The following is a 10,057-nucleotide window of genomic DNA, read 5'->3' as shown; positions in this document are numbered from 1 at the left end:
GGTTTACCATGGTTGAGAGAGTGAAATGGAGAAGATATAGTTTGAAAACAAATCTGAGATTTTGCCTTAAATAGCACAGTGTGTTACTGATTACCACGAGAGAGCTACCGATTACTCAAACTCACTGTCCAGACCAATAATCGATTAATTGATGGTTTAGTCGATTGTATTAATTAGTTTTTGAATATTTAGGCTATCTAATGCCTTGTAATAGATTACCCCATTAGAATAATGGGTTTCACACCCCAAAATATTAAAAATCAACTTATTGAATGCATATAAAAGTTAAAGTAGACATGAGATACATATAATGAAGCACATAAATTCAAAATAAATAAGCATGTTTAGGACAAATATGCTTTATCAATAATGTCTAATTCTCATCTAATTTTATAGAAAGGATCTTTAACTAATGGTTTAGTAAATATGTCTGCTAATTGGTTATGTGTATCAACAAATTCCAAAAGTAGATCTTCCTTTTGAACATGGTCCCTAAGGAAGTGATGCCTTATATCAATATGTTTAGTTCGAGAATGCATAATCGGATTCTTTGTGACGTTTATAGCACTACTGTTATCACATCTTAAGTGAATGCATCCTAAGTCTAATTCATAAACTCGCAACTGTTGCTTGAGCCATAATACTTGGGCACAACAACTTCCTACTGCTATGTATTGTGCCTCAGCAGAATATAGAGCAACACAAGCTTACTTTTTACAAGACCATGAGACTAGAGAATTTCCGAGAATATGACAAGTACCACTTGTACTTTTCCTCTCAGTTTTGCATCCAACAAAATCTGAATCTGAATATCCTACCAAGTCTCATAGAATGTTTTTCGAATACGATAGTCCTACATCCGGTGCGCCTTTAAGATATTTTAATATCCTTTCCACGACAATATGATGTGACTCTTTGGGCTTCGATTAATAACATACACAAAGATATCAGGTCTAGTAGCAGTAAGATAAAGAAGGGAACCAAACATACCTCGATACTTAGTAGAACCGAAGATGATATCATCAACATAGATTTGAACAATTAGAGTATGATGATCGATTTTCTTAATGAACAATGTAGCGTCGACATTTACTTTAGTAAAGCCTTTATCAAGTAAGAATTTTTTTTAGACAGTAATACCAAGCACGATGTGCTTTCTTTAAGCCAAAAAGATATTTCTTAAGTTTATAGACATGAGAGGGATGTTTGTAGTCTTCAAAACCAGGAGGTTGTTCGATATACACCTTTTCTTGAATATAACCATTTAGAAATGCACTCTTTACATCCATTTGATTTAACTGAAAATCCAAAGAGCACGCATATGCTAGCAATAACCTAAGGATTCAAGTCTAGCAACCAGAGCAAGGGTTTCATCCAAGTCGATACCTTCATTCTGGTCGTATCCCTAGGGTACTAGTCTTGCTTTATTTCTTACAATAATATCATTTTCATCTGATTTATTTTGAAAGACCCAATGTGTTCCTATAACATGTCTATCATTATGTCTAGGAACAAGTTCCCAAACTTCATTTCTCTCGAACTGGTTAAGTTCTTCTTGCATAGCAAGAATCCAGTATTCATCCTCGATTGAATCATCAATCTTGGATGGTTCCACTTGAGAAACAAAGACTATGTTTAGATAAGCATCATTCAATTTTAGGCGACTAGGAACTCCCTTACTTATGTCACCAATGATGTTGTCAATAAGATGATATTGATGGGTTCTCCATTCTTTGGGTAAATCAAAATGAATATGCTCTTCTTATGATGGTAAATCATCATCTATTTTCAAATGCTTTGTGTTGGCTGTAACATCACTAATGGTATTTTCCATGGAGAAACAAGGAAAGTCATCATCATAAACCATGATTTTTCAGCCATAGTTGGATTAGACTCATCAAAAGTTACATGGCCATGGTTCTCTTATTAAAATTCTAAAATCCTTGCTTGTAAGAGAATAGCCAAGGAAAATTCCTTCATCAACTTTTGCATCAAACTTTCCTAAGTTTTCGTTACTATTATTTAGCATATAACATTTGCAGCCAAACACATGCATGTGAGAAATATTTGGTTTTATACCTTTGATGAGTTCATAGGGTTTTTTCTTTAGATTTGGTCTTATTAGAATTCGATTGGAAACACGACATGTTGTACTAACTACATCAGCCCAAAAATATTTTGGGACATTAGTTTTATTCAATATTGTACGTGCTAGTTCCTCCAAAGTCCTATTCTTTCTTTCTACAACATCATTTTCTTGTGGTGTTCTAGGAGCAGCAAAATTGTGAGTGATACCATTATCATAACAAAATTCCTCAAAAGAAGCATTTTGAAATTCTCCCCATGATCACTTCATATAATAGTGATTTTCAAGGGTTTTTCATTTTAAACTCTATTACCATATTTGCTAAAGGCATTCAACACCCCATTCTTGTGTACTAAGAATAGAGTCCAAGTGTATCTTGAAAGGACGTCTACTATCACAAGAGCATAGTAGTTACCATCAAAACTGTTGGTTCGAGAGGACCAACTAAGTCCATGTGTAGTAACTACAATGGTCTATCAAAGGAAACCATATGCTTTGGTTTGAAAGAAGTTTTTGTTTGTTTACCCTTTTGACAAGCACTACATATTTTGTTTTTAACAAACTTCACATTGGGCAAACCAACAACTAAATCATTCTTGATCAGTTTATTCAAATGATCCATATGTATATGAGCAATGCTCCTATGTTATAATCATGCAACATGATCATTTATAGCTAAAGAATTAATGGGAAGAGAAGACTCATTTAAAGCAATCATATAGACATTATTTATTCTCTTACCAATATGTTTAGAGTTTTCGATTACCTTACTATCAATGATGCACTTTTCGGGGTAGAATGCCACATGGAACCCTTTGTCACAAAGCTGACTTATATTGAGTAAGTTGTGCTTGAGTCCCTCAATGCTTAGAACTCTTTCTATTGTAGTAGAAGGTTGTTTCTTGACTCTACAAAATCCAAGAATTTTTCCTTTATTTTTGTCACCATATGTGATGTAGCCTTTGTCCCTTGGAGTAATGATAGAGAACATTCCTTTGTCGCCCGTCATATGTTTTGAGCAGCCGCTATCCAAGTACCATAAATCATTAGCAGCTCCAAAATATTCCTATAAAACAAGTCAAGTAATATTGGGTACTCAATTTAGTTTCGGTCCTACAGGGTTAGCACCTTTCTTTATCCATTGAAAACATCCTATGGGTACACCATATTTTCTAATCATGTAAGTATTAGGTGTATGCCCATGATTTTGATAGTAAGAGGTGATGGGTTGATGCTTTTGTATCATAGCTCTAGATTTAGAAATATGATTAGTATGGATACATTGTTTTTGAAAATTTATTTTTGTAGACAAATCCTTTTTCTTATATAAGGAAGGTATGAAAAAACTGAGACCTCTACGGTCAGTGGAGTGTCTTTGCATTTTCAGCATGTTATCCAAGTTTATACTACTCTTGTTTAAACTATTGAGTTCAAGACTCAAAGTAGAAATTTATTTTCAAGAGTAATACACTTTGGACAAGAAGAAGAATGTTTATTTCGGAATGCAACAATCTCAGTCTTTTGTTTAAAACAGATTTGGGTGAGTTTGCCAAATTCACTATGCAATTCATTAAAAACATTTGTAATTCGGAAAATGGTGGCTTATCTAAAGTTTTAGTTACACTTACCTCTTCATCATCAGAATGATGAGACACCCTTAAAGAGATGAGCTTACTCTTCATTTTATGGTTCTGAAGTGGAACTTGTGTCATTATCCTCCCATGCAATGTAAGCCCGTCTGCTGGTCTTCTTTTCAGGTTGTGCCTTGAAAATACATTTCAGTGTAGAATAGTTCATCTTGATGTGACCAAGTTTTCCACATTCCAAACAATTGAAGTTTTGATTTGAAGTGGAAACTTCATTGCTCTTGGTGAATCTTCTTGATTGTCCTGCCTTACAACCTTTGTTTCTTTTTAGAAACTTCCTGAAGTTCTTCACCAACATGCTTATATCTTCCATGTCCTCCTTTTCTGATTCATCTTCGGAGGATTCACACACCTCTGCTTTTGCTTCAAGAGAAATATTATTTCTCTTCCTCTCTTGTTCTTCATGTTGTTGAAGTTGGGTTAGTTCCAACTCATGTTCTTGCAACTTTCCAAAGAGAGAAGCCAAAGACATCTTTAATAGACTTTTCTTTTTAGAGATGGTTGTCACCTTGTGATGCCATTTCTTGTAAGTGATCTAAGAACTTTCAAGTTCAAGTCACTATTTGGTAGTATCTTACCAAGTGAAATTAGATGATTTATAAGGTGAGTAAATCTCTTTTGGAGATCTAGTATTTTTTGTCCAGGATTTATGCGGAATATTTCCTACTCTCGGGAGAGGGTATTAAGTCTAGAACGTTTCACCTCCTCAGTTCCTTCATAAGTGGTTTGTAGAGTATCCCAAATCTCCTTTGTGGATTTACAATTTGATACACTAAAAGAATCGTCAATACCCAAAGCTGAAGCGAGAACGTTTTTGGCTTTGGGATCATATTACGCTTTCTTTTTATTTCATCATTCCAAGAGGATTTTGGCTTAACTTCCCTTACACTATTAACAACACTGAAATGTTCATAGGGTCCTTCCTCAATCGCATTCCATATATACAGGTCTTGAGACTCTATAAGGATTCTAATCCTGATTTTCCAGAAATCATAACATTCTCCCACAAGCTTGGAGGGCGATTGATGTTGGGACCTTCTCCCAAAAATTATTTGGAGGCCATTTGTGAATTAGGATCATTTTGAGAGTAATTTACTCAAAAAATGCTATGGTGCCAATTGTAAGTATTATATGGCAACTAAGAGGGGTGAATTAGTTGATGGGAGAAATGATCGATATTTTTGCATAGATATCAAAGTGTTTGTGAAGTGGAAAGTAGTTGTAGAAATAAACCAAGTTAAAATCAAATTGAAAGCACAAGAAGAGAGTAGAAGAAGAGTGCATAGAGAGTTTTATACTAGTTCAACTTCTTGTCCACCGAAGGTTACATCCAGTACTCTTGCCACACAAGATATTTTTCCCTTACACACTCACAAATATGTACCCTTGGAAAACAACCTTTCTATGTTAATTCTTTTCCCCTTCTCACCACACCCTTGTGATGACAAGTATTACAACAAGATGAAGAATGAAATCAATGGTAGGACTGCCTTTACAAGTATTTGAAAATTATTGCTATTACTTGCAATCTTTTAACTCTCAATATATTTAGTAAACAATTCTCTAATATGTTTGAAAACTACAGAAATTTTCACTTGAAGCAACTTCAAAAAAATCTGAAAGTTTAGAATCAATGTTGTAAGAGAGTGCATATAATTGTTTAACTAAGTTGTGATAATTTTGTGTATCGATTGTTTTCTCGAATTAGATATTTCAATGCTTTTAAATCAGCTCCCAATCAGCCCTAATATCCTTCCATTAAGATGAGACACAATTGGAATGAAACCCATTCACTTTGGATATAAACTATTCGTTCAAATTTGAAAATTTGGTTTCCAACAGCTATGTGTAATCGATTACCATGATAATGTAATTAGTTACCAAAACTTGGTGTCCAAAGTGGTAATCGATTAATTCAATCAATTAATAGGTTATTTAGTGTTAGTTATGCTTTGTAATTGTTTTCTTAATCAGGTAACCTGTTACGTAGTTCTAGTAACCTGTTACTAACTGCCATACTATTCAGGTAACCTATTACCTATATCTAGTAACTTGTTACTTAGGTCAAGTAACTTGTTACTTAGCATTTTGACATTATTTCAAGACTTGTCCAATTATTTTAAAAATAGTTTTGAATTCTCTGAGCCTTGGTACTGAATATAAATTGAGCATAAGGATAAAAGTACCTATTGAAGACTTAATCTGTAATTTCCTTGAAGCTAGAATCTTCTATGTCTTCATAGTCTTCTTCTTTTTTCTTCTTTTTGCGATCTTGGTGTCTGTATCAAAACCGTCCCAAGGCCAGGAGCAAGATCTTCTCCACATTGATGAAGGCACCAAAATCAATAAATGAAGAAAAAATTGAAGGCCTTGAAATATGTAAAGCACAAGTTTATAGATAAGATTTGAATTTGCTTTCTATTTTAGGGTCATAAATTTATTGTCATTTTAACTTGAATATAACATAAAGCTCTTGAAAAATGTTCTACAAAGTTTTAAAAGGGTAAAAAAGAGTTACAACGATCTAAAAAGGAGTTTTAGAAAATCAAGTACTAGGTTACTTGAAATAGAGTAACATTACGAGACTAGGAAGAAAGGTTAGTAATTGACTACTGTATAAAGTAGTTGATTGCTCAGTTGGCCATTAAAGTCTAGTAATTACCATAACAGAATAAACGATTATTGTGCGTTGGAGTTGTTGTTTTGAATGCAAAACTCAATCAACACATATCCAAACGAACTAGTATATTCCCTTTACACACCCTTCTAAATTATATAAATATCACCCTAAATATATGAAAACGTACAAAACTTTCACACAACAATTTTACTCACTTTTGGAAACAACTTTACACACTTATGTGTTGGATATCAATCTAAACCTAAGGAATAAAATCTTGTTGTTGTTAAGAGTATAATGAAATATCTTTGTGGAACAACAAATGTAGGCTTATGGTTCTTTAAAGGAAGCATATCTAATTTGGTTAGGAGTTCTGATTCATGTTTTGTTGGATTCAAAGTTGAATGAAACTAGTGGTACATGTCACTTATTAGGTAATTCCACAGTCATAGGCCTATTTTGCATTAAGTATTGTTGAAGCATAATATATTGCACCAGATAGTTGTTGTTCACAAGTCTTGTGACTCAGACAACAATTATGTGACTATGCACTAAATCTTGGGTTAAAAAGGAAGTGTTAAGGCACCATGTGCTTAAAAAGGAAGTGTTATTAGAGTTTGTTGATACACATGATCAACATGTAGATATTTTTAGAAAAATCTTACCATTATAATCCTTTTATAAGACTAGAGGAGATGTAAGATGAATTATGTGATTACATTCTTTTATCAAAACCCTTAGCAAGAGGAAAAGGATTTAAAAAAACATAGATAACCAATTACTCACATAGGGTAACCAATTATTGGGCATTGTGATACTTACAAGTCTCACGAAAGGAAAATTGATTGATTGCCCCATCTATGTTACAAATTAATTAGTCCTAAGACTCGTCCAAATTTTCCAAGAGAGGTTGAGTAACTGATTCTCTAAGTGAGTAACCAATTACTTGGAGATCCAGCAAGATTGAGTAACTGATTACTCTGGAAGAGTAATCAATTATCAGGGGGAGTAACCGATTACTTGGGGAACATTTTTTTGGCAGTATGACAACTGATTATTCTAACTGAATAAGTGATTACTTGCACGTGTTTATAAAAGAAAACAACAAAAATATCCATTTCTTCCATATTTTGTCTAACTTCCCTCATTCTCTCCGAGATTAAAACCCAGAATTACTAAAAATCTTTCACGTCATCACCATCTGAGTTAAATCTTTTTCCAAACATCATCTTCTTACACTTCTCATCAATTCTATCAGTTCAATTTCATAAAATTCACCCCTAAATGAGAATCCCTCTTTTTTAAACCCTAAGCTTTTAACAATAGAATCTTCCTCAATAACCAAGATGATTCTTTCAAGGAACCCTCACAATCATCAACAAGGACAACAACTAGAAAAACCCATTGATTTATCTTGATTACTAGCAAATGATCAGTAAAGGAAACTTTCATAGATCACTTTTTTGGTAAATAACTTATCACTCCTAAGTATGACATTCTTTCATCCTTTTGAGCTTGCAGACATTCCGTTTCAACAACTTATCAAATATCAAAATCTCAAGGATTTGTTACTAATTGTGGAGAGTATTACCAGAACTGGTTCAGGTAGTTTTTTGCAACATAGTTATTAAACGCAATAGGCTATTTATAGATCTAAGTGTATTTGGAAATTTTTGTTTTGGGATACCAAATACCAGACCCAAGTTAGGCTTTCTGTTACATTCTCTTATGGTTGATAGAAAATATTTTACTACTCAATATGTAGAATCCCGAAAGAAGAGATAGTGAGTAAGAAACAAAGGGTAATAGTTGAATATTCAAATAATAGAGACATTCTCTTAGTTGGAAATCTGAACATAGATGATCTTTTGTTGCATTACTTTCTCAGTCATATGGTAATTCCCAAATTTTCAAATTATTTTCAGATCAATGATTCAAAATTAAAATTGATGTATGGTGCAAATACTTCAAATATTTAATTGAGCATACATTATCATGTAAAATATGAACCATATTTAAGGAAAAAATATCCTAGTACCTTATGCACGTCTAATAACTCATATCTTGCACAATTTTTGTATATCCACCTCTCGAGATGCTATGATGGAATTATACTCCTGAGATCAGAAAACCAACTTCAATGTAATGAACAAGATGAGTTTCATTCAAGATGAAATCGATGGGGTATACAAGCACGAAAATGAACTTATCGAGATTACTAGTCCTCTTGCTCTGCAACAACCACCTGACTCTCAATCTTCTGACATAGAACCAACCAACTATTTGATCATGAATGTAATACTCAGTCTTCATGGTTATATGACCACAAGAATAGATCGTGTTGAATCCATGAAGCCTAACCTTGGAGATGATATCACTGATATCTCAAACTGGTTCAATGATCTCAATATGTATGACGATGGTGATAAGTTAGAGACATTGTAGACTACTCTGTGTTTTATAAATGTATTCGAATTTGATTCAATTATTTGGTTGTATTTGCACTTTGTTTGGTCGTAATTTCATTTTGTTATGTTTAAATTTAAAAATTATCTTATGGATAAGATGTATGTTTTAAGTTTATGTACGAACAAGTGATTATTGTTTAGAAGATCTTGCTCCTGACCTTGGCACAGTTTTGGTATAGAGTACAAGATCATAAAAAGAAGGAAAAGGAAGAAGATTTTGAAGATAAAAAAGATCAAGCTTCAAGACAAATAGTTTATAAGTCCTCAATAGGTACTTATATTCTTACGCTCTAAATCCAAGTAGTAGCAATGCGCAAGAAGTGGAAAAACAAATTTCAATATAATTAGAAAAATCTTAGACAATTTGAATCAATTTTCAAAATTCTAAGTAACGGGTAACTTGACCTCAGTAACATATCACTAGGCCTAGTTAATAGGTTATTTGGACTGTCTAACAGTAAGTAACATGTTACTAGGACTGCGAACAAGTTACCTGACTGAGTAATGAATTACCCATAAAAATCAACACAATGTAACTGATTACTATAAGAAGTAACCGATTACTCAATTGGAAAGAATTTTTCGATAATCGATTTCATGTTTCGGTAACCAATTACAAAGAGTTGTTAAACCAGATTTACAAATCCAAACTCAACACTTTTCATCCAAACTGATTAGGTTTCATTCCATTCATGTCCCACCTTTGTGTAAGGGTACACTGGCTGGTTGGTAGCCTATTTAAAGGCCAAGGAACACACATTTCGAAATACACAATTACTTAATATTTCACTCAACTTTCACATACAATTCTCTGCACTGTTTCATGCCACTTTTGTTCCAAAGTTTAAGAATTTTCTGAAGTTGCATTAAGTGTTTGTTCTAAAGTTTTCTAAACTTAAACACATATGGAGCATAGCATAATAAGTGTAGAAAGAGCAAGACGATTGCAAGTTATCAAATTTTATATCTTGTAAGGCAATCTTTGCCATAGAATGTTTTCTTCATATCTTGCTTGTTGTAAACGTTTCATCACAAGGATGTGGTGAGAAGGGGAAGAAAGTACCTGGAATGGTTGTTTTCCAAGGGTGTGATGTATTAGTTGAAAGTGTGCATGTCATGAGGAACACTTTGGAAAGCTCTCTTTATATGTCATGGTTTTGATGAGGACAACTTGTGCTAAAGAAGATGAGGATGAGGATAGAATGAGGACGAGCATGTGGATGAGGATCAGATGAGG

The 10,057-nt window shown here is 33.3% G+C and overlaps 1 long non-coding RNA gene across 1 annotated transcript in view; it reads right to left on the bottom strand.

Annotated features, from left to right (window-relative positions):
• The window catches only part of LOC109342598, a 9,968-nt gene extending 4,630 nt beyond the window's left edge, over window positions 1-5,338 (bottom strand). Inside the window, exon 1 of the long non-coding RNA XR_002107101.1 lies at window positions 5,328-5,338. This is a non-coding gene — a long non-coding RNA (uncharacterized LOC109342598). The remainder of the gene's footprint in view (window positions 1-5,327) is intronic.

The sequence above is a fragment of the Lupinus angustifolius genome, chromosome LG03 (genome assembly GCF_001865875.1).
Source record: "Lupinus angustifolius cultivar Tanjil chromosome LG03, LupAngTanjil_v1.0, whole genome shotgun sequence".
In the NCBI taxonomy this organism is placed as follows: Eukaryota; Viridiplantae; Streptophyta; class Magnoliopsida; order Fabales; family Fabaceae; genus Lupinus; species Lupinus angustifolius.
Note: the sequence above shows the minus strand (reverse complement) of the source record. Positions and strands in the feature narration are given on the sequence as shown.